At 36.8% G+C, this 24,085-nt stretch overlaps 1 protein-coding gene, 1 long non-coding RNA gene and 1 pseudogene across 6 annotated transcripts in view; 2 read left to right on the top strand and 1 right to left on the bottom strand.

The window, feature by feature from the left end:
• MYO5A (myosin VA) overlaps positions 1 to 24,085 on the top strand; it is a 168,275-nt gene that overhangs the window by 6,570 nt on the left and 137,620 nt on the right. The gene's annotated exons all lie outside the window — the stretch shown is intronic.
• LOC102533021 (protein S100-A11 pseudogene) lies at positions 1,379 to 6,773 on the top strand (annotated as a pseudogene).
• LOC140696788 (uncharacterized) lies at positions 5,532 to 22,438 on the bottom strand. 2 transcript variants are annotated; one of them, XR_012073301.1, is made up of 4 exons: positions 22,389 to 22,438; positions 14,656 to 14,713; positions 9,027 to 9,099; positions 5,532 to 5,900 (listed from the first exon to the last, which is right to left on the bottom strand). It is a non-coding gene; the product is annotated as an uncharacterized lncRNA (long non-coding RNA). The 2 variants fall into 2 exon arrangements; XR_012073300.1 differs by lacking the exon at positions 5,532 to 5,900 and having other exon boundaries at positions 8,812 to 9,099.

Below are 24,085 nucleotides of genomic sequence, written 5' to 3' on the forward strand. Positions count from 1 at the left end.
GTTGATAAATAGAAAGGGCCTAGCTAACTCATGGATGATAGTTTTGACACACTGACTTACCAAACCTGTCTTTGACAATGTTAAACAGTTTACCAGCCAGAGCTATTTTAGTTGGAAGTAGCAGAAACCCAACTCAAAGCCAAAAAGGATTTTATTTGCTCGGATGCTCTGAAAGCCTGGCATGGCTAGATTCAAGGCTCAGATGTGGTCTCTGGACTCTCTGTCACTGACTCTCATGACAGATTGTGCTATTTGACATTGATTTCACTCTCAGGACAGCTTTTCCAGGGTGAAAAAGATGGTCAGTGGCACTTGTGGACCACGTGATCTTCTAGCTCTGGGCCTGGAAGAAGAGAGCCTGGGAGCAGAATTCTGGTTGTCCTTGCTTGTGGTGGCATGTCCTCTCCTATCACTGTGCCGTGTAGGTGGTGGGGGAGGGAGACCATGACTGGTGTAGTCATGCTCATCTCAGAGGCCAGAGGAAGGACAGAGCGTCATGACTGATAGTCCTCCTCAGACCTGGTAGGGTGGCTGCAAGCTGTTCCCCATCAGAAGAAGAGTGCTGGAGAGACAAAGCAAAACAGCTACCCTCAATGTCCACTGTGAATCAGTCACCAGAAGTGACAGAGTGACTGAGTTCTGCCCCTCTTTTTCTGATCTTTGAGCAGATGAATGGGAGGGTTTGCATACCCAGGAAGACGATGGATATCTTTCCCCTAGAGAATCATTTTTAATTAAAAAAAGAAAAAAAGCCATGGAGAATCCATAAAAGCAGGTGTTAATAAAAGCATATCAGAAGTTGATGATTTGAAAAGTATTTTTTATTCAGACTTAATTAGGGGGCCTCTGAACTCTATGTCATCTATCCTTCTGATCTCTTCCTGCCATATTTCTTTAGCATTTTATTTCCCCTTCACGTCCTTGCATGTGTGCATTATACTCTTCCCCCATTTTCACCCAAAGATAAGTTGGAAACATTTTTATTCCCCTCTTTTGAATGTTTGAATCATCCCTTATTCATCTCCAGTGTTCTGTCTTCGTTGGCTCTCTTACCTTCCGCCCTGTCATCTGCTGCTTGATCCTCCTACTATTTTGTTTCATCTACGCACCCCTGGTGCTCTGCTGTGCTTTGTTATAACCAAACACACACACCCCCTAAAGTGGAATCAAATAATGTCTTATGGGGTGAATTATTTAGTAATAAGTTACTAAATATATATATGCTAAATAATTATATTATACATAATAAATATATGCTAAATAAGCATAAGTTACTCTAGGGATTAAGAATGGTACTTCATTTCCTGAAATCTATGTACTTTTGATTTGTTACCACTCCCGGAATCTGACATCACAATAGGAAGTAATTTTGCATGAGTTTACACAATAAGATAACCAGCAGTTCCTTTAAAGGTATGATCTCGCTTGGAAACATTTATATAGCAGAGTTTAAAAACCTTGTACACAGAATTGATTTTTCTATGTTCAAGCTGAGAAAAATCTTATTTCAAGTTTGACAAACATCATCCTCAGGTTGGGAGCAGAACTCCTAGGGTTATTTTCCATAAAATTAGGAAAAGTGTATAAATAATAAGTAATTTGGGCCAAAACCTGGACTAAACTTTCATCAGTTCAGAATGTGTATTTTTAATATCTATTTTAGAAAAGTTAAATCCACTAGAGCTAATATTGTATTTTAACCCAATCTTCCTCTTTATACTCATTTTTTTTTTCATTCTAACCAAGATTTCTTAACCTCTGTGCTATTGGCATAGGAGGCTAGATAGTTCTTTTCTTCTGGGGGCTTTTCCTATGTGTTGTGGGATATTTAAGCAAATCCCTAACTCTCTAGCCTTTACCTACCAGATCCAGTAGCATCCCCCACCCCTCGTTGTGACAACAAATCCATATTGTTTGTAGACATTGCCAGATGTCCCCTGGGGAGCCAGATCCCCCTTCCCCCTGCCCCTGCTTGAGAACCTCTGCCTTAATCCTTAAGACTTAGATTAGGGTAAGAAAAAGTAGGAGAGAGTTAAAAATTAAAACAGAAATTAATTGGAAAAACTTTTAAAAAAATTGACTTTTTGCTTTTAGAAATGATATATTGTAGACAATTTGGAAGATACAGCAACATATAAAAGAAGAAAATTAAAAATAAGCTAATTATACTACCCATAGATAATAATCATTTTGGACTATTTACTTCCTTAAGTCTTTCATCTGTATTCATAATGATATTTTATGATTTTTAAACTTAATCTGTATTGTGATAATTTTTATATTATTAAATATTCATTGAAAATGTTTTTAATGACTCCATAATATTCCATCATCTGGATGTACCATCCTTTATTTACTGTTGGGCATTTTCACTATTATAAGAAATGCTCTATGATGAGCATTTATTGTACATAATTCTTTGCTTGAATTAATCAGTTTTAGTCTATTTTAGAGTCCAAGTCTCCCTGGTAAGAGTTGGCACTTGCAGTTATACAGGGCAGGGTATTCACATTTATTTCATTTTAAAAATAGCACTTTTTATGTACGTTGCTGCAGGGCTAGGATGACCAGATGTCCCACTTCTGCAGGCTGCTTTCTGCCATCCAGTACCTTTCTTCTGTTTTGAAAAATCCTCTTAGAGTAGAAATATATAAATTTATTTGAAAAACTTAGCCTTTTGGAAATCTAAACTGTTTCCTTTTTCTGATAATTTTCCTCATTGTTCCTCTTATTCACTGTTTCTTCTTGATCTTAGGCAAATCTGGGCCAGAAAGAATAACTGAATTAGAAAGATTTTTAAAAAGAGAAAACAAAAATCCCATGAAGCTACTGTCTTAAGAGTATAAACAATATAATTTTAACTTGAAAATACATTAGCATTTCATTATAGACAACATATCCTTCTAATTAGAACAAACTGGCATTTGCCTGGACTGGTCAGAGGATGAGTTTGCTTTCAGTGGACAGTCAGAAACTGGAAAGACTCTCAGCATCAACCACCTACTTTAAAATAATTTCAATGGAGCAAAATATACCAGGGCTAAAGATAGCACTTTAAACTGGAATCTGTTGAGCACAAAAGGTATTTGGGGGTTTGTGAAGTGTCCAGGTCATTGCTGTGTGCAGCAGCCCTCCTTAAGAACTGGTAGCCACAAATGTAGCTGAAGGTTGATTGTGTGGAAACTTAGGTATTGGAGGCATAAGAAACTGAGTTGAAGCCTTAGCATCCTTGGAAGTTTCTTTGCTTTTCTTCCTCCATTAAAACCTGGGTTTTTACCTTATTTAGTTTTCACTTCTTTTCTTCTAAAAACTGTGGCTTGCATAAATGTGTGACTCCATAGTTGTATAATTATCAAATAATATTGGTTAATATTGACTGAGGCCTCTGTAGACCAGACACTATCTGAGGGCTTTGTTAAGCTGTTTCCTTCCCTGGGTTCCACCTCTCTCAGTGCCTGAAAGTCAAGCAGTGCATCATGGCAGTCAAGGTGTAATGCTACACTTAGAGCTTGAATTCTGGTTTGAAACCCTGGATTCACTGTTCACTTTCTGTATGACCTTAACCAAGCCACTTAACCTCTCTGTGCCTCAGTTTCCTTCTTTTTATAATGGGACCAATAATATCTACCTCATGTGGTTTTAATGATGACTAAATTATTTCATATATAAAAATACATAATACTACACACTTATAAATGTTAGCTGTTATTGCTGCTGTTCAGTTAGAGCTATCATTCTCCTTTCTATCTGGCTGCTTTGTCCTCTTGATAAGCTCAGCTGCCTCCTATTGCCCCTCAGAGATTGGTGCTCCTTGGCTCTGTCCTTGACCTACACTTCCTCCCACTGTGGCCTGATCTGCTCCTGATGAGTCAGGAACCAGCCCTATGCTGATGACTTCCAAATCTGTTTCCAACCTACTTGTTCTCCCTACAAACTGAGATCCCTGCAAACAACTGCATTATGGCCATCCTTAAAAGCACCTCAAACCTAGTGTATTTTAAATTGAATTTGTCATCTCCTTATGCATGCAACCCTACCCTACTTAACTTCTCTGTGTGTTAGTTTTCTCATCTATAGGATGGATAATAGTAATACTTCTACGATTGTTTTGAGGATTAAATGAGATAGTTCATGCAAAGCACTTAGAATAATGTCTGGCACATATTTAAGAAATGTTAGCCCCTCTTATTGTTGTGTTTATTTGTATTTCCAGTCTGGTGAGTAGCATCAACATCTAGTCCATTAACTGAAACCCAAAACTTAGAAATCATCTTGATTTGTACACCACCCCCATACTCTTACCCCAACTGATCAGTTATCATTTCCTGGTATTAATTTTACTCTATTTGGGCCCTTATTGTTTCTTTCCTGGCTTTCCAAATAGCTTCCTAAGCAATTTTTGGTTTTACCTCCTGCAATCTGTTTTTCATTGTGCTACCAGAGTGATCTTTATGTAATGCACATATCTGATCATGCCACTCTCTGGCTTGAAATTCCTCAGTGATTCCTCGTTGGATTTTGTCTTGAGAATGAATAATCAGTTTATTAGTGTAGTGCTTCCTAAACTTTGGTGTCCACCTGAATCACCTGGGAATCTTGTTAAAATGGACATTCTGATGGAGATCTGTGATGGGGCCTCAGGACTCTGTATTTCTAACAACTTCCAGTGATGCCAGTGCTACTGGATTGAAGGCCACACCTCCAGTAGTGGGGCTGTAATGCACAGGGCTCTTCCTGACCTACCTTCACCCTGGGTCTGCCTCATCTTGTGTTTCCTCCTGGCACTCAAGTCTTCACTTTAAGTCAGGAGCTCTCCAGGGTGCTTTCTTCCTCCCTTGCAGCATTCCCCTTGCCTGGCTTTCTCTATTCTTTGTTCACGAATTCGTTCCTCCAGATCCCAGTCTGGCTAAGATGCTCCTGTGTTTACCTCTGTCCCAACACTTACCGCACTTCATTGCAGTTGTCTGTCTCCCCATACTTCTCTGAGTCCCTTAAGGACAGGGGAGATGTCTCATTTGTTTTGTTTAGTTTTAATAACAACTTTATTGAGATATAATTCACATACTACACAGCTCATCCATTTAAAATGTGTAAGTCAATGATTCTCATCTGTTTTTCGACCCATCATCTAGACCAAGGTTTGGTACATAGTAAGTAACGAGTCCAAGATTGAATAAATGCATTAATTAAATGATATTAAATTACCATTGGTAAGTTTTTTCTAAATCTTCCTCTCTGTATCTGTATTTTGGGATTTAACATTTTGGATTCAAATCATCTTATTTATTCATCAGTAATTCTTCACGAGCTTCCTCTTGTCACCCCTCTTTTTGCTACCAGGGATGGGAACCACTTTATTCTTCTCTTGGTCAGTTTTGATGCCTTGTTATAAATCAGTTTCCTCAGTTCTCTAGGGCTTCCAGTACTCTTTTTCAGTCTATGCTGTAATGAGCAGTACTGACCCAAAGCACAGATCTTAGCGTGCTGCTCTCCAGCTCAAAACCCCTGGGTGGTCCCCAATCCCCCGACTCCCTCCAATTGTCTACTATAGACTTAACTCATTCCTTAGCCTGACCTTCAAGATTCCTGATCTTTTTCTAACTCTAATCTCTTGGCTTGATCTTTCACAACACTGGGGTTTCTCAGACTTTACTATATGTAGCAGTCATCTGGAGCACTTTTTAAAAGGTAAATTCCTGGGTCTTGCCTCCAGAAATTGAGCTAGTGGCTTTGGGAGCCCCAAGAATCTGGATTTAACCAACACCGTAAGGGATTCTGCTGCAGGTGGTCTGTGGAAGCCCACTCTGAAACACTGAAGCAGTCTTGCTACCGGAGCTTTTTGTAGCTGTGCTGACTCTGGACTTTGTTCACCATGCTTCCCTCTTGCCAGAATCCCTCACCTGGTAAACATTCAACAAGAGTTAGTTTAGAAAACAAACTTATGGTTACCAAAGGGGAAAGGGAAGAAGAGTATGGGATTTACAGATACAAATACATGAAATAGGTAAGCAATGAGGATTTACTGTATAGCACAGGGAACTATATTCAAAACTATATTCAATATAGCATAGTAACCTATAATAGAAAATAATATGAATATATATATATATATATACACACAATTTTTGAATCACTGAAACTAATGCAATGTTGTAAATCGAGCTCATCGCGCTTCTCCCCGCTCCCAGCCCCATGCCTCACTCCTCTCCGACATGGCAAAAATATCCAGCCCTACAGAGACTGAGCAGTGCCTTGAGTCTCTGATTGCTGTTTTCCAAAGTTATGCTGGAAGGGACAGTATCAACTGCACACTCTCCAAGACTGAGTTCCTAACCTTCATGAATACAGAACTGGCTTCCTTCACAAAGAACCAGAAGGGCCCTGGTGTCCTGAACCGTGTGATGAAGAAACTGGACCTCAGCAGTGATGAGCAGCTAGATTTCCAGGAATTTCTTAATCTTATTGGTGCCTGGCCATACATAGCTTGCCATGACTCCCTTATTAAGACTACCCATTTCCAGAAGTAAATCTGAGGAGCCTTTGGGCCTGACTTCCAGACTCACCCTCTTTCCTTCCAACCTCCCAATTATCTACTCCTCACAGCCCACACGTACACTGAGCCCGGTGTGTCCACACCCCATGCAAGCCATCCTGCTTCTAATAATAAAACAATATTGTTTTTTAAAGCCCTCCCCCCAAAAACAGAAACAAAACAAACAAAACAGAACAATATTGTAAATCAATTATACTTCAATAAAAATTTTTAAAAAAGAGTTAGTTGAATTGAACTATTTGTTGAGTGTTGATGGTGAGTCTTTTTAAAAGTGTAAGGTGACACTGTGGACATATTGTCAGCCACTTTTTTTTCCCCTGGCTATCCTTAATGTTTCACTTTTGATAGAATATGTGAAAAGGCCTGGCACATAGTAGTGACCCAGTAAATCTTTTTGCTATTTTTAAAGGCAACTGGAAAACCTGCCTCCCTTACATAAAACTTAATTGTGGTAAAAGATGTTCCATTACCTTTACTAATAATAGGTGTGAAATACTATAAAAAGTGACTTGCAAAATTACTTTGGGAGTTTTTTTTTAAACAAAGCTTTAAAAAAACTGTAAAAATAATAAATGTTCAGTGCAGAATCTTGGAAAATTCAGAAATGTAAAAGAAAAAAATTGCAGGTAATCCCACTATCCTTAGATACTCTTAATAGTTGATGTAAGTCTAGCTTTTTTTTTCTGTGTGTATTTTTTTAATCAAAATGATTTATTTTGTGCATACTGGTTGGTAGCAAGATTTTTTTCTCTAAGTAGTATATTGTGAACATTTTCCCATACCAATATGTATTCTTCTATACTGTGTTTTTAATGGCTTCACAGTATTATATTGCATGAATTAGTTTTATGTAAATCACTCAATCCCCTGTGGTAAGTACGTCCAATTTTTTGACAGTTTAACTGAAGAGAACCAAAAGCCTTTGTGTGTTCCTTTAAAAAGAAATCAATTGTAGTTGTTAATGAATTTGACTATAATTAAAACATCCCATCTTTCTGCAATAACAATATTGGTACAAAAACTTGGTGATTATCTTATCAATGTTAAGAAGATTAATCTAGTTAGAGCTTGGAAGGACTAAAAAAAATTCAGGAATATCAAAGCACTCAGGAATAAATCCTTAAATATAATTACATATTTGGTGTCTCAGAGTGTGTCAGCCACAGCAGCCCACTAGGAGATTCCCCAGACTCGAGAGGTAGGTAGATCAAGATTACTAGTCAGTGTGTCCTGGAGAATCAAGCTGTAAGTTAGGTCCAACATGAGAGGACAGGGGATCCCTTCCTTCTCCAGTATTTCGGGAACCATACAGTAGGATGAATTGCATTGTAAGCAACATATTAATATACTTGCTTTGTCTTGTTAGTTGAGGAGACTATTCCTGACTAATAAAAGTCATTTAATACTTGTCAAGCTCCTGCATTCATATTTAATGGCAGGATAGATTGCTCAGAAACTGTTGGCTTTAGAAATGAAAAGGTTGACCTAGGCTAAAGGGAAAAGAAAGAGCCAGTTATATCCAAGAACAAACACATTTGCTAAGTAATTTAGGAAATAATCTCTGAGGCGTGAGATCTTGAAAACTCTGAAAAGGAGTCTTTTTGTTAATGTATTTCAAATAGGCCCCCCTGGTTTACAAATACTATAATTAAATATTTTTTAGAATGAGTTTCCAACCGAAATATGTTTGGGAAACTGGCCAGGGGTTCACAGGGGCCTGGTTCTTCAGAAGATGTCCAGTCCCTTTGGGACACAGGTGACACCTCTTTGGGTCCCAGAGTTTCCTGAGTCTGTGTCAAGAGCAGCGCCTTAGACTCAGGAAAGTTAGAATCATCTGTGGACCATGCAAAGTTGCCTCCTTGGTCACTGCCCGCTGGAGTCATCGAGGTCCAGTTTGTCTCTTAGAACTGGGCCTTCACTACAGTGCGTTTAGCAAGGATCTGGACAGAACATGTAGACTGCAGCTTAACAGGTTAGAAGGAAGGACTGGGATGTCTCATCTGAGTTCATGAGAATCTACGTGGTGGGGTAATTTAGAAGAAAGTTAGTACCAATTTAACAAATCTGTGAGATTGAGTTGTAATCTGCGCCATTCTGTACATTAAGCCAAGATTCTTAAAATAATATTTTCCTTAAGGTTAAACATGTCCTGTGTTCTTGTTTGGCCTGCTTATCTGTTGGTTATTTTTCAGGATTTTCTAAGGTGACTGTCATAGATTGTGGTGACGTTTAATAAATCTGAATGAATGGAGACCAAATTAATTATTTTAAAATATATATGGGTGAAATAGGTGGAGTGGTGCCACTGTACATGATTCCAGCTTGCAGATTGCCCCTGTTGGGCAGAAGTTACGGTTTCATAAGCCTGAAATTACACAGGCTGAGTTTATTCGGAATGTGTCAGTGTGTAGTCAAGTCTCAGCCAGCGCGCCGGAACTGCCTCTGTGCGTGCTCTCCACTTTAGTCCACTTACTTCCCTAAGTAGCCAATTGTCTTTTGTTGTTCATTCTTCACTGTGGTACCCAGTGACATCAGTGCAGCTGGAGCTTAAAGAAGAGGGGTCATGTTAATTAATTCCAGTGAAACAAAAACTGCCTCGAATAATTAATGGGATACAGTCTCATTTAAAGAACTTAGAGACTTTTTTATGCTCACTCCCCCCACCCCAAGGGCTAGAGAAGAAGAATGGCACAGATTGTTCACTTGAGACCGTTTTAAGCTATTGATCCATCTTACAGTCCTCATTTGATGGTTCTGATTTCAACATGAATCATTCAGGTCATGTAGTGATTTTCTCTTATTTTCTCTTGAGGCTTCTTTGCCTTCAGTGACAGTTTTCAAGGGAGCAGTTCATGGACTGAGGCTTTGTCACAATCTAAAAATGGCCTCTCTTTTATTGTTTTATTTATAGCTGTCATATTTTAGTTTAAATACAGTTGACCTAGCAAGCAAACATTTGTGTATACAGGTAGGGTGGCAAACACTGGGTCAGGTTGCCTGCTGGGTTATTGGAGGGAAGAGGCTGTGTATGTTTCCATCATTGTTTTCGAGCAGCTGATCTTGTTATTATGAGGTTCTTTTTTTTCCCCCACCTTGGTATTCCGAATAGCTAAGGAAACAGATTATTGGACTGAGAAATCTAGAGTTAGGGAAAGGCAGGTTGAGTGATAAGTAGGAAGATCCTTTCTCACCCGTGATTATCTTGGTTTTCCAACCCCACGTCTTATTAGCAATAGAAGTTTCCATTGTGTGACCTATCCTTTAAGAAAACTAGAAAGTTTAATCTACTACTTTTAATAGTAGGTGAAAAGAGAATAAGAGGAAATTAACATATATGGTTTGCAGCTCTTTTGACAGAGTCTGGATTTTGTTGTGTTGTTGAAAATATGTTCAAGAGCCACATTTCTGGTAGATAATATAATAAAGGTGTAAAGAAAAAGCAAGTAAAAATAAATAAAAGGAACATTAAAATGTTAAAAAAAAAAAAAAAGCTGAGGAAAGGCAAGTTTGAGACTGGGAGGTTTGGATATAATTGCACAAATATGTGTCACTAGAAAGCTATGGAGCAACCAGGAAGGGAACAGCTCCATAACTCAGGGAACCAATGAGTTGTCTACAAATTATGTTGGCCATTGTGCTACAGAGGTAGCAAACTCAGAGTAGATGAAACAGAGAAGGGGGTAGAACAAACAGAACTAGTATAGATCTATAGTTATGTTTCTACTTTTATTGTTTGTACATTGTGTTGTGATGTCTTTTTGAGGGGGTTGGTTTTTTCCCTTTTTTTTTTTTCTTTTTGGCAAGTTAGTTGTAACTTTTATGTACCCTTTCTAAAATTAGCTACAAAACATTCGGATTAGCTTACTCTAAGTTTTGGAAAGATGTGATGTGATTGAAACAGCTGTGCCACATTAGGATTTGTATGAATCAGATACACTCTGTAAAGGAAGTAGAGAAAAGACTATTTATGACATATAAACAAGAGTTAAACTTTATGAATCTGAATGATTAAATAACAAATACATAAAATGAACGGGAAATACTGAGAACAAACAAGGTTAACAGTAACGTGACATAGTTAAAAGTATGGTGTCCAGTGTTAGGTTGAGCTTCTTCCTGGGTGACTGTAGGCAAATCAGTGAATGTTCTCACCTTGCAGGGCAGCTGGGAGGCTTTATGAATGTGTTTGTATGTGAAGCACTTAGCTCAGTACTTGGTACATCATAATGGAGTCCACGCATGGCAACTCTTTGCTGGTATTATTGGTTTGTCTATTTTAAACCATTTGTAAAAATTTATTTCCTTAAAAGAGAAATCATGGCTCTAGCTAGCTCTCTCCTTATTGTACTTATAAAGCTTCTGGAAGCTTCAGGACATGAGTTATGTACGCAAATACAGTTCTCCCATCATTCTAGATAGGGTTTGGCTAGAGATACTGTTTCAGTTATAATCTGAGCATTGTCAGCATCACCTGACATAGCTGTAGCTTTCATCCCAGGCCCTTTTTAATGTCTCCCTCAGCAGCATTCTCAACCTTTGTTTTTCTGCCAGAAAAAGAGGAACTTACTCTAAATCAGGGCTCTTAACCAGTTGTAATTAACCAGCATAACTAGTACTGGAAGTAGACAGGTATCATAAACTATTGGTTGAATCTCAAAAGCCAGTCCCATCCCCTTTTCTATTGCCAGTATAGAGGTTTGAAAAATAGATATTCCTTTTTCTTTCATTGCAGTTAGAGCTAGCTGTATGATTCAGTTTTGGCTAATGTGATATATAACCAGAAATCTGGAAGGCCTCTGTGGGGGAAGGGTGGGAGGGGTAATTGCTTTTTTGATAAAAGGAACAGAGGCAAGAGAACAGTTAGGATGCATTTCTTCTTTCTTCCAGTCATAAGTGTGGAATATGATGTAAAGAGTCATGGCAGCAAAGTTGCAATCATGAGATAACAAGCCTGAAATCGAAAAGTTAACAAGCTGAGGTGATAGAGCAGAAAGATAAAGAGTCTGGGTTCTTAGAGTTATTCTGAGCTGTCAGAACAACCCTGAGGTAGCCTTCTCTGGGCTTCTTGTTTCATACATTATCAAAGTCCTAATAGTTTAAGCTATTTAGTCAGACTTTTCTGTTCCTTGTGGCTGAAAGCATTCCTAACTTAAACAAGATGTAGCAGCTTTAATGTGAATAAAATTAGTAAGAATTTGGCAGGATTTTCCAATTTGTACAGTGTTGTTTATGTACAAATGACATGGGTGTATGACAGAATCCTAGAAGTGAAAGATGAATTCTAGTCAAGCTTTTGACGTTGCAGAATATGGACAGTTGTATCAAATAATCTAGTCCTAGTCATAATGTATAGTTTCTCTGGCTACCTTTGAATCCTTTCCCACATTACCTATGGCTTTTTGAAGTCTTGCTTTCCTCAGGCTTAGCCACCTGAACATGACAGAGGAGAGGATTGAAGTTTCAATAGAAAGGGAAAGGCTGGGTATGAGAAAGTGAGTGGTGGGAGATACTGGTTAAAAGCTGAGTGTGTAGAAACCATACCCGTCTTCCAGCCGGGGCTGACCCTGGGCTATCCTGCAGTTCCATGTTCTTGAATTCCAGTGGGGAAAGAAGATAACAAGATATTAAGAAGGCAGAGCAGCAGCAGCAGCAGCAGCCATTGAAGACCTAGAAGAATTCCTTGTGAGCATTAAAAGCTCCTTCAACTTTGGGCTTCACTTCCACTTGGTCTCTCAACTCTAATGTGAAGTTTGTGGTGATGCCACACCAACCATATGCTTAATACAGTCCTGTTAAGTTTTAGATTATCTAATGGTGTTAAGATGTTTGGTAAGCCTGTCCATTTGGTGTGAAAATGTAAAGTAGAGGTAGGCAAGGAAGGGAATACAGGTGAAAAAATACAGAGAACTCTTGTGGAGAAAAGTGGTTAGAAAATTAAGAAAATTTGTTGTATCATGAGATGAGCATGGTAGTAACATTTCCACTGAGGAATTGCTCTTACTTAAATTTTATCATTTGCTGAGACTCCCAAGGGAATGCCTCTTTTGTACCTTTTTAAAATTAATCATAAAACAACAAGGTGTTACTGTATAGCACAGGGAATTATATTCAATACCTTATAATAACCAATAATGAAAAAGAATATATGTATAACTAAATCACTAACACAACATCGTAAATTGACTATACTTCAGTAAAAAATGTTAATCATAAAGGAAGACACACCAAAATATTGTTTCCCAATGGCACAATGAGAGAATTATACTTTAAATGGAGGCTGACACATGCAAACTCCTATACATGTTCATCTGTTGGTTAGCAAGCATGACAGCCTTTCTGTTCTCTCACTGTGCATTTGGGAAGTGACTGGCCTTACTGATCACACATTTCTGTGGAGGCAGCATTGTTTCTGGTACAGAGCGAGGAGGAGTCTATGAAAGCACTGTAGGCTGGCAAGGGAGGGCTGCAACTGCTGCCCTGCTAGACTTAGATCTTATGTACAAGTGGTGTGGTGTGACCACAGGCTCCCCTTCGCATTTCCTCCTCACTCCATTGTTCAGTCTTAGACTCTCACATGCTTTTGATCTTATTAGAGTCTATTTTGTCTTGTGTTTTGTGAATTTTTTAAAATTCAGTTTTAGCTTACATAAATCGATACTTTCCTGACTGCTTTTAAAAAAGATAATTAACAGTGTTTCATGGATATGGATCCATGGACGATGTCCAGGATATGTTGTTAAATAAAAACCCAAAATAAAGTATGTATATATGTGTACACATATGTGTGCGTGTGTATGCTTATGTTCTGGAAGAATTTTTACTAGACTGTTTAGATTATTGAAAAACAATTGTTTCTAGAGGTGTGATTATGGGAGACCTTCACTGTTTTTTTTCTATTAAACTGTACTCAGTTACAGTGTGTCAGTTTCTGGTGTACAGCATAATGTCCAGTCATGTGTGTGTGTGTGTATTCTTTTTCATTAAAGATTATTATAAAACATTGAATGTAGTTCCCTGTGCTATACAGAAGAAATTTGTTTTTTATCTAGTTTTATACATAGTGTTAACATTTGCAAATCTCAAACTCCCAAATTTATTTCCCTTCTTAATTTATCTGTATCTATAATATTTGGATTTTTGTAATCAGCATACTTTTTTTTTGCAATCGGAAAAGAACACAAATCTTTTCTTTCTGCAAGTAGTGTAAACAAAGATGTTTCAAAGGAACTTTTTTCAAGTTAAGGGAAGTTTCTTAATAGTGTATACATGTATGAATAATATATATATTAAAATATTTTATAATGTATCAAAAATGTTTGATGCTTTCAGAACTGAAATGTCTCACTCTGATACTTTTTTAGTGTTGGAATTAGCATCTTGGATTAGGCATGAGCTAAGAACACTTTTTCAGGGGACAGGAGAGAAAGGGGAAGGCTGCCTATACAGTGTGATTTGAAGGGTCCTGAGAGAGGCTACAAATAAAATCCATGAACTCTCACAACCCAACAACAAACAGACAAACAACTTGATTAAAAAGTGGGCAAAGGATTTGAATAGACATTTCTCCAAAGAAGATATACAAATGGCCAACAAGCCCATGAAAAGATGTTCGGCATTATTAATCATTAGGGAAATGCATATCAAAACCTTCATGAGATACCACCTCCTGCTCATGAGGATGCCTACTCTCAAAAACAGAAAATGACAAGTGTTGAGGAGAATATGGAGAAATTGGAACCCTTGTAATTGTTGGTGAGAATGTAAAATAGTATACCCACTATGGAAAACTGTAAGAAGTTTCCTTAAAAAATTTTACATAGAATTACAATCTAATCCAGCAATTCTACTTAGGGTATATACCCCCAAAAATTGAAAGCAGGATCTCATGTTCATGGCAGCATTATTCTTAATATCCAAAAGGTGGAAGTAACACAATTGCCCAGCAACAGATGAATGTTGTATATATATACACAACAGAATATTATTCAGTCTTAAAAGGGAAGGAAATTCTAAAACAGGCTACAACACAGATGAACTTTGAGGACATTAGGCTAAGTGAAATAAGCCAGTCACAAATGATAAATACTGAGTGATCCACTTACATGAGATATGAGGAGTCAAATCCATAGAGACAGAAAGTAAAATGGTAGCTGCCAGCAGCTGAGGGGAGGAACGGAGAGTTACTATTTAACTGGCACAGAGTTTCAGTCTTGGAAAATGAAAAAGTTCTCTGAATGAATGGTGGTGATGGTAACACAGCAATGTGAATGTACTTAATACTACTGAACTGTATATTTAAAAATGGTGATGACGGTAAATTTTTTGTTGTGTACGTTACCACAGTTAAAAATAATGATTAAAAATAAAACCCATTAATGCTTCAGAATCTTCTCTTCTAAAACAATACCTAGGCATTCTCTTTGCAAGTTGTTATTTTACAAGCGAAATATTTATAATGTCTTATGGTGAGTAAGAATCAGTCCTTTTTGTGAAAATGACATTAGTTGGCATATCTGAAGCTAAGGATGGAGGAAAAGCTGCTTCTGTAGTTGAAAGGTCAAAGAAAGGAGGAGAATACTTTCAGTCACTGAAAACAGTTTCAGTTACATCACAATTTTGCCTTACCCTGGTTCAGCCCCATTAAGCCTTGAATCCAATAGTATCTCCAGTGTTATTAAAAATCTAAGATTATATTTTACCTTCCATATGCTTTATAGAATTTTAGACAACATTCCTGAGCCAGCAAGACATTTGTAGACATTCATATGATGTTTACCCATGCTTTTCCATTAGAAATTAATACAGGTGATTTTTTAGATAGTAATCTGGTATAGAACTGTATTTCTAAGCATCGAATGAAAGATAATCCATAAAGGGAAAAATTAACAGCCTAAACTTCTGTACAACAGCAAAACAAATGCTCTAAATGACATTAATAGGGAAGCTGAGAGGAAAAAAAAATATTTTCAATTTTTTGATTAAGGCCTCAAGATCCTTAATATATGAAAAAAAGTAATGAAACCTATAATAAAGACTAACAGCCTGGTAGAAAAGTAGACTACACAAATAGGCAGTTCACAAAAGATGAAACTTAAATAGCCTATAAACATGGCAAACGTAATATTTAAGTAGTTTCTTAGGTAACCTAAGAAATGCAAATTCAGGTGATTTTTTTTCTTTTTTTTTTTCTACTGAACTGATAATTTAAAAAAATTATACTTGTTATCTAGGGACACAAACACTGTTGTAACCTGCTAGTCTAAGTAAAATAGGTTCATTCTTTCTCTGGGGCAGGTTAGCAATATATGCATCAAAAGCCTTAGAATTTTTTATATCCTTTAGCTGATTCTAATACGTTTATAAGAATTTGTTTTAAAGAAATAAGTACAATTGAGTACTAGAAGGATGATAATTTCAATGCTGTGGACTAGCATATCCAACTGGAGACAACGTAGATGTCCATCAATAGGGAATTTACATAGATCATGTCTGTACAAAGCTAGTGTCTAATAAATTCATTGGTATTTTCAGATAATTAACTTTTGATTCTATTGTTTTTTCTTTATTATACAAATATTTTCTAGTTTGTTGATTGTTTTTGTGTTTGTCTTTGTTATTTATTTATTTTTTTCTTTTAATGGAGGTACTGGGAATTGAACCCAGGAACTCATCTGTTAAGCACACACTCTACCCCTGAGCTATACATCTCCCACACCCTGTCTTTGTTTTCTTACTTCAGCTTTTTTGGAGTTGAATTTGCTAGTCTTTCTTAAGCTTCTTGTGATGGACATTAATTTTCAGCCTTCCTTCTTATAATACATGATTTAAATACATAAATTTCCCTGAAAGTACCACTTTGGCTATATTCTTCTGGGCTTTTTTGTGGTTGAATTCTTACTATCATTCATTCAAAATATGTTTTTATTTTCCTTGAGAGTTCTTCTCTGACTCATGGATATTTAGAAATATATTGCTTTATTTCCAAAAGTGTGGCAATTTTCTAGTTATCTTTCTGTTTTGTAGCATAATTCCACTATGGACAATGGACATACCCTGTGGATGTTCTTTAAAATTTGTTGAGACTTGCTACCCCAATTCCCCAATCCTCCTGCCACTAGCCACTTTTAAGGCTTTGATCTTTGTTTTTAGTTTTCAGTGGTTTTATTATGATGTGTACACATAATGGTTTTCTTTTCATTTATTCTGTTATGAGTCCTTCAAGCTTTTTGCTATGGCTTAATGTTTTTCATCAGTTTTAGAAAATGTTTGGCCAATATCTCTTCAACTAATAGTTCTGCCCTATTCTCTCTGTCCTTCTGAAACACAATTGCGTATGAGTTAGACTGTTTCACATCATTCCATATATCTTTGATCTTCTTTTATCTGTTACTTTATTTTTTCTGTTTTTGGTTCAATACGGTTGTTTTCTACTGACCTATTTTTCACTGACAAATCCTCTCTTCTGCCATATCTAATCTATCCACTGAATTCTTAATTTTAGTTATTGTATTTTTAAGTTCTAAAGGTTCTACTTGCCTTTTAAAAAATATTCAAGCTACAACAAGGACTTACTGTATAGCACAGGGAACTATATTCAATTTCTTGTCATAACATATAATGGAAAAGAATCTGAAAAGAAAATATACGTATGTATGTCTATGTATAACTGAATTGGTTTGCTGTACACCTGAAACTAACATTGTAAATCAACTACACTTCATTAAAAAATAAAATTAAAAAAATGTTTAAGCTATCTGGTAAAATTACCAACTTTTGCATATTTTTAAATGTATCAATCATAGTTATTTTTATTGAGGTATAATTGACAAATAACATTTGCTAGTTTCAGGTATACAACATAATGATTTGATATTTTTATATATTGCAAAATAATCACCACAAAAGTCTAGTCAGTATCTATCAGCATACATAAAGTTTTTTTCCTTGTGATGAGAACTTTTAAGATTTTAGCAACTTCCAAATATGCAATACAGCGTTAGTAACTGTAGTCATCATGCTGTACATTGCATCACCATGACTTATTTTGTAATTGGAAGTTTGTACCTTTCAACTCCCTTCATCTGTTTTGCCTACTTTCTACCCTCCTACCTCTGGCAACCAATCTGTTCTCTGTACCTATGAGCTTGGTTTTAATCATAGTTACTTTAAAATATATGCATGATCAGTCCATTATTTGAGTCACCTGTGGCTCCTTTTCTGTTGCCTGTTTACTTGGATTTTGGTCATTTAGTCTTTTTTTCTGTCTTTCATGCTTATTTTTTATTGAAGGGAACACATTCCAAATGAAAAATTATAGAGGCTCTGGATGATATCTTCCAGAAATGATTTAATTTTCTTCTGGCAGGCAGACTGATAACCTTGTCCAATTAAGGATTGAGATGTTTCATTGTGTTTCAAGCTTTGTAAGGGCAGTCAGTTTCCAGTTTGGCCTTAATCTTACATATGATGTTTTAAGGATCTCAAGTGAAAACTGGCATATATTCACCAGATCTTTATTCCTTCTGGCCCTGAATGCCAACTTTTGTTTCCTCACCTCTTGAGTTGCCAGAATTTCTACTTAGCTGTTTAGCTTCTTTATAGTTGCTTTCTACTTCATTTCTCAGCCACTTTCCCTGCACATCTACAATTTTGAACCAACAAAATGCTCCAGAAATTGTGAGCAACTGGGACCACCTTCTTTCTCCAATATCCTGGCCCTCTCCAATCTTGGAGTTCAAGGCTACTGGTTCAGCTAGTTTTTATCTTCCTAGACCAGTGAGGCGGTCACAAGTTCTAGGTCAATACTCTGTTCAGTTTCTGTAGGTGAACTGGCAGATGACCTGAGGAAAAAAGGTAGTAGCAAATATAGGGCTCACCTCAGGGTATTTCTCTTCTTTCTGGGAACTTGGTCCCTAAAATCATGCTTCTTTGTTGCTCTCCAACACCTTTAATCTGCTGGGTTTTTTGGTTTTTTGTTTTGTATTTTATCCAGCTTTCTTAGTTGTTCTCAGTGAGATTATTAGTCTGATACAAGTTATCCATACAAGTATCCAGCTAGAACCGAAAGTCCTTTGCTAAGCTATTTCATAAGTATATGTTATAAGTACTTTTCTTATGCAGATGCAAGATGTATTCAGATGGTTCAGTATAAACTTTTTTTTAAGTCATTTCAAAGAAACTTTCTGGTAATTAAAGTAACAATTTATGAAAATTTTATTTCAGATATCGTATCAGTCATTCCAAAGATGTATATAACCCAGCATATGTGTATGTGTGGGTGTGAAGTAAATCCTAAAATAGCTTTCTGTTTTATAAAGGCAAACTACTCTTTCCTAATATTTTTGGGATTTTCACATTTTTGTTGGTTGTATGGCATACAAAGTAAAAACCTAATTTTAGCTAGTAGTCAGGTTATGATCTATTTATGAAAAAGTTATTTTTACGTTTTTTATTATATTTCTTAGAGATAAATTTGAGTTGTTTTAAATGTTAAAAAAATCAAACTTTAGCTGTGCATATGTATTTTTCTATAACTAATTTTCTATGTACTCAAAATTATTCCTGTCAAGCAAATTTATTTTCTATTACAGATATATTGGTTATGAGTCTTTCTAAAATATGTTATTAAAAATAGGGCAAGATTTATAACTTATTGGAAAAATACAGAAGACCCTGGTGAAGAAGTTTTTGAAAAATTAAAGATTACCCTCCAAAGACAATCAGTGCTAATTTTTGGATATAGTCTCTGTTGTAGATACTATGCTGCACTGAACAGGTCTATCTTCGAGGACTTCCACATCCTTCTTCCCAGCTACTGTGAGGTTGTTGGGAATTTTCTCAGCTTAAGGTCACACTCTTTTCTAGGGCAGCCTATATCTGGTGCCTGGTTGTTGCAAGGGTATGAAGGCCCAGCTTCCTTGTGCTGACTCAAGACATCTCTGCAGGGTCATCCACCTGCATGTGGGGCTTACGTTGCAGTTCAGCTTCTCTCTCCGCCCAGTGCTTCGTTCCCTTCCTCCCGTAGCTGTAGAGCCCACGAGCACACCCTAGTAAACAGCATGGACACTGTTCCCCATCTCAGAGTGTGCTTCCCTGCAGCTGTCTCTTTCTAGCTTTTTGCATTTTTTTTTTGGTATGGTTGAGATTAGTTTATATATGTATATATATGTGTGTGTGTACGTATATATATATATATATGCGTACACACACACACATATATAATCTATATTTCTGTGCCTCTTTTCCCTATTTATAACCTGAGCATTTTCCCTTGTCATTTAAAGTAGTTTATTTTTCTGATTATCGTATGGATTAGGCATAGTTTATTTAACTTTTCCTCTATTACTGGACATTTAAGTTTATTTCCAGCTTGGGTATTATAAATCATGCTGTTATGAATATTCATAAAATACATTTTTATATGTGTTTTGGACCAAATTCATAGACTTGATTCCTAAAGTTACTAAATATTTTAAGATACTTTCTATAAAATGCTAAATTGCTTTTCAGAAAGAGTATAGCAAGCAGTTAATGCTTCCATCAACAGTGTATTAGTAGATACAAACTACTATATACAGACTAGATAAACAACAAAGTCCTACTGTGTAGCACAGAGAACTGTGTTCAGTAACTTGTAATAACCTATAAGGAAAGAGAATATGTATATATATGACTGAATCACGATGCTGAAACTAACACAATATTGTGCATTAACTATACTTAAAAAAAGAAAAACACCAAAAAACCCCAGTGTGTTAGTGTCTTTCACCAAGTGTCCCATTGGTATAAGTATAATCTCTCCTTTCTTTGTTTTTTTTAAATACTCCTTTATTGTGGTATGGTTCCTGTATGATATGATGACTTTTGATAGATGTATACACTAATGAAACCACTACCACAATCAAGATAGCTAACATTTCCATCACTCCCCAAAAGGTGCAAATTTCAAATTCCCAATTTATCTTTCCCACAAAGAGAGGATTCTGAATACAATTAAAACTATTCTGAGTGATGGACCAACATAATAAAGGTAATAAAGGTGACGAGTACTGCAGAAGTCCAGTGAAGCTCTCATAATCTACTAAGGTATTATGGAGTGTTTGCCCATATACTGGATTACCTCAGTTCAAGAATTTTAGAGGACCTGCATTCTTCATTATAAGCATAAAATCTTTCCCTTTGCTCCTCTCTAGTTTCCCATATTTTTGCAGCTTTTCTTCCTCTGCAGTGGGTACTCTTTTGAGGGTTTTCCTAGATTGTGATGAACCTTTTATCCCCCGCCCTTTTGTTTAACTCGACATCCTCTCGCCTCAGCCATGTGTGGCTAGGTCCAGGCTGGCAACCTGTCCTATGCTGGCCTTTCCATGTCCATTTCCTGGAACTTTCCCAGAGCAGGGAAGCTCACTGCCTGTAGTTATGCCTGTAGACTGGTGGGCATCTTTCGCCAGCCATGGGGCCCAGAAACCAGTGGTTGCAGATACACACAAAGGAGCAGAGACAAAGTGTTTCCAGTTCTGTCTGAAGCCCTGCTCCTGTTTGTAGGCGTCATGAAGAGCCCCACATCCTTAAAATCCTCCTTCCCTGCCTAACTTAACTCAAGTTTGTTTAGTACTTAGGCATTACTTTTCTGCCTTTAAATTGACATGAACTTGGAACAGATAAAATTATAAAATAAGACCAGAGGAAGAGTCATTGAATGAAAACTTGAAGGATTCCCCTCCAAGTAAAGCTTTAGTACATACAAGGGCTTTATGTCTTCTCTTTTGAGCACTCAGAGGCCATTTTTCCCCTTTATTCTTAATAGTGTTCTGGATAGTTGAATTTTATCCACTCTATAAGTCAATGTAATTTTTTTAGTACTTTAGGCTGAAGTATATTTTTCATACATAGATCTCAAGAGTGACTGATTACTGGCTCGCGTTGGATTTTGTAAATAGTGTAAGGAAGACTATTTGCCCCTTGGACATAATTGAGAACTATGTATTTGTCAACCTTTAACATTTATTTAAAGGTCTCTGCCATAGTTGGTTTCCTAGTTATTAAAGTGCAAAGGTAGATAAGTTCAGCAGAATTATACTTGCTGAGATCTTGGCATTTAGATAACATTACAAGAAGTAATATTCTACCCTTTATTTAATCAGAACAACTTGCATCTTGATAACAATTATCTGGAAGGAACTCTGTGACTAAATACTGTAGTATATTTGTAACCCGTTGTTGAATGGTGCTGATGCTTTAGGAAGTTGATATGCTTTTCCATTGGCAGGAAGGATCTGTGGGTTTCAGTTTAGAACTGAGGAGACCCTTGGCCACTTATCCATCTGTATGCTTTGTTCTGGCCCCTAGCCCAGAGATTCCATCTTGTGTTTTTGGTCATACTGGCTGATGGTGATTAGTGAAAAGCCATCTCCACTAACAGTAATGTTTCATTAATGATGAGTCATTGTTGATGAGTCAAAAATGCTTCTCTTTTTGGAACCCAAGGAGGGCACCACTCAGTTATGAACACCTGTTTTCTTCATATAAGAGAGGAAAAATGTGTGAATCTGTATTCCTGGTTTGGGCTGGTCCTCCCTACCTCCTTCTCTGTCTGTTAAAGATTGAGCTGTCATGCTGTGGGGTGTTAGAGAAGGGGCCAGGACATGAGTGATGCTTGTCAAGCTGGTAGTTCACCCTCTTCTAGTTGTTTTTTCCACTGTTATATTATGCCAGCTGAAACATGGTTTTGTTATATTTTTGTTACAAATGATATATTATTAAATACAGATTATTTGTAGTTTCAGAGGAAAAAATATCTACTTTTACCCATACTTCCCTCTACCTTCTGTATACCCACCTAAGTAAACCAGAATTGAGTGGTGTCTGTGGAGGCTGCATAGCAGTGAGTCAGAATTCTCTGTATGTCTAGTGTTTGGAACTTGTTGCCACGGTTATAGTCACCCTGAGTCTAATGTCCTCCTGAGTACTGTATTATGTGTGTGAATAGCATGTTTCAGTGCTAAAGAACACATTTTTGAAATGGAAGAAACATTCTCTTTTCTTTGTTAATGTGCTGTGGAAAAAGTGGCTACAGATTTATTTTATGGCTCAGCAATTAATACTTTAAAGTACAATAAATCTGATTTGCCAAACTCTGTAAATTGTTTAAGATCATTTGTCAGCCACTTAATCTGTGGCTCCAGTTAAGTCACTCTCAAACTCTTAGCTCTGAGATACAGTTTGCCTTGGACAAAGAAGCTACTCTTCCTGTCCCTTTCTCCCAGAACAAGTTAACTGACTCTTGAGTCCTGCGGTTCAAAGCCTATTCACACGTGGCCAGGGACAACCTCTCTTCCCTCAGACTTTGGTAGCAGCCCAAGGGCTTTCTTTACAAGCTTTAGTTCTCATCCCCACTAGCCCACACTTGTTGATTCACAGCCTAAGCACTGGTTCTGAGTTTTCTCCTGTAATTAAAAATGAACAAGCAAAATATTTTATAATGGGAAAATCTAACACATATACTAAAGTAGAAAAACCAGTATAGTAAGTTCCCATGTATCCATGCCCCAGCTTCAACAATGGCCAGTCTTCTACCCCCACCCACTTCTGCTCTTCCATATTATTTTGAAGCAAGTGCCAGGTGTACTGTCATTTAATCCCAAATATTTCAGTATAAATCTGTGCAGAAAAGAGTTATCATATTAGACCTGTTATCTTTTGAGAGGTTTGCTTACAAGTTTGGCCCTTGGCTAGCATAAGGGAACTTGGATTTCAGGAGGCTTCTCACCACCTTAACTGCTCATGGGTCACTGTGCCTAAGCTTTGTACACAGACAATATGGTTTATGCTGGATTCTTGATTTCCTCCTGGGAGTCTGGAATCTTGATACATGCTAGACAGAGCAGGCTTCTCTAACTAGCCCTCATAAAAACCTGGGCGTGGAGTCTCTAATAAGCTTCTTTGGTAGACAACATTGTCACAACTTGTTGCAGGGGAGGGGAATTGATTTGATTTTGTTCTGCATCCTTTTGCTGTAATAAATCTGAGCAATGTACAGTATATAGTGAGTCCTGTGAGTCCTTCTAGGAAATCACTGAACCTAGGAATGGTCTTCAGGATCCCTGACGTAGTGTCTCTAACATAAGCACTTAAAAAAAAAATACATGTATATATGTATATATATAACCTCCACAATATTATTATTATACATAAAAATATTCATAGTAATTCCTTAGTATCAAGTCAGTGTTTGCATTTTCAGTTGTATCATAAATTGAATCAAGGTTCAGATATTACAGTTGCTTGATATTTTCTTTAAGTCTCAATCTGTATGTTCCCTCCCCTTTTTTAAAAATTATGTTTAATGAACTAAGTTGATTTACAGTGTTGTGTTAGTTTCTGGTGTACAGCATAGTGAGTTAGTCATACATATATAAATATACATATTCTTTTTCATTATAGGTTATTACAAGATATTGAATATGGTTCCCTATGCTATGTCATGGGATATTGTTATTGATTTATTTTATATATGGTACTTTGTATCTGCTAATC

The sequence above is a fragment of the Vicugna pacos genome, chromosome 6 (assembly GCF_048564905.1).
Source record: "Vicugna pacos chromosome 6, VicPac4, whole genome shotgun sequence".
Lineage (NCBI taxonomy): Eukaryota > Metazoa > Chordata > Mammalia > Artiodactyla > Camelidae > Vicugna > Vicugna pacos.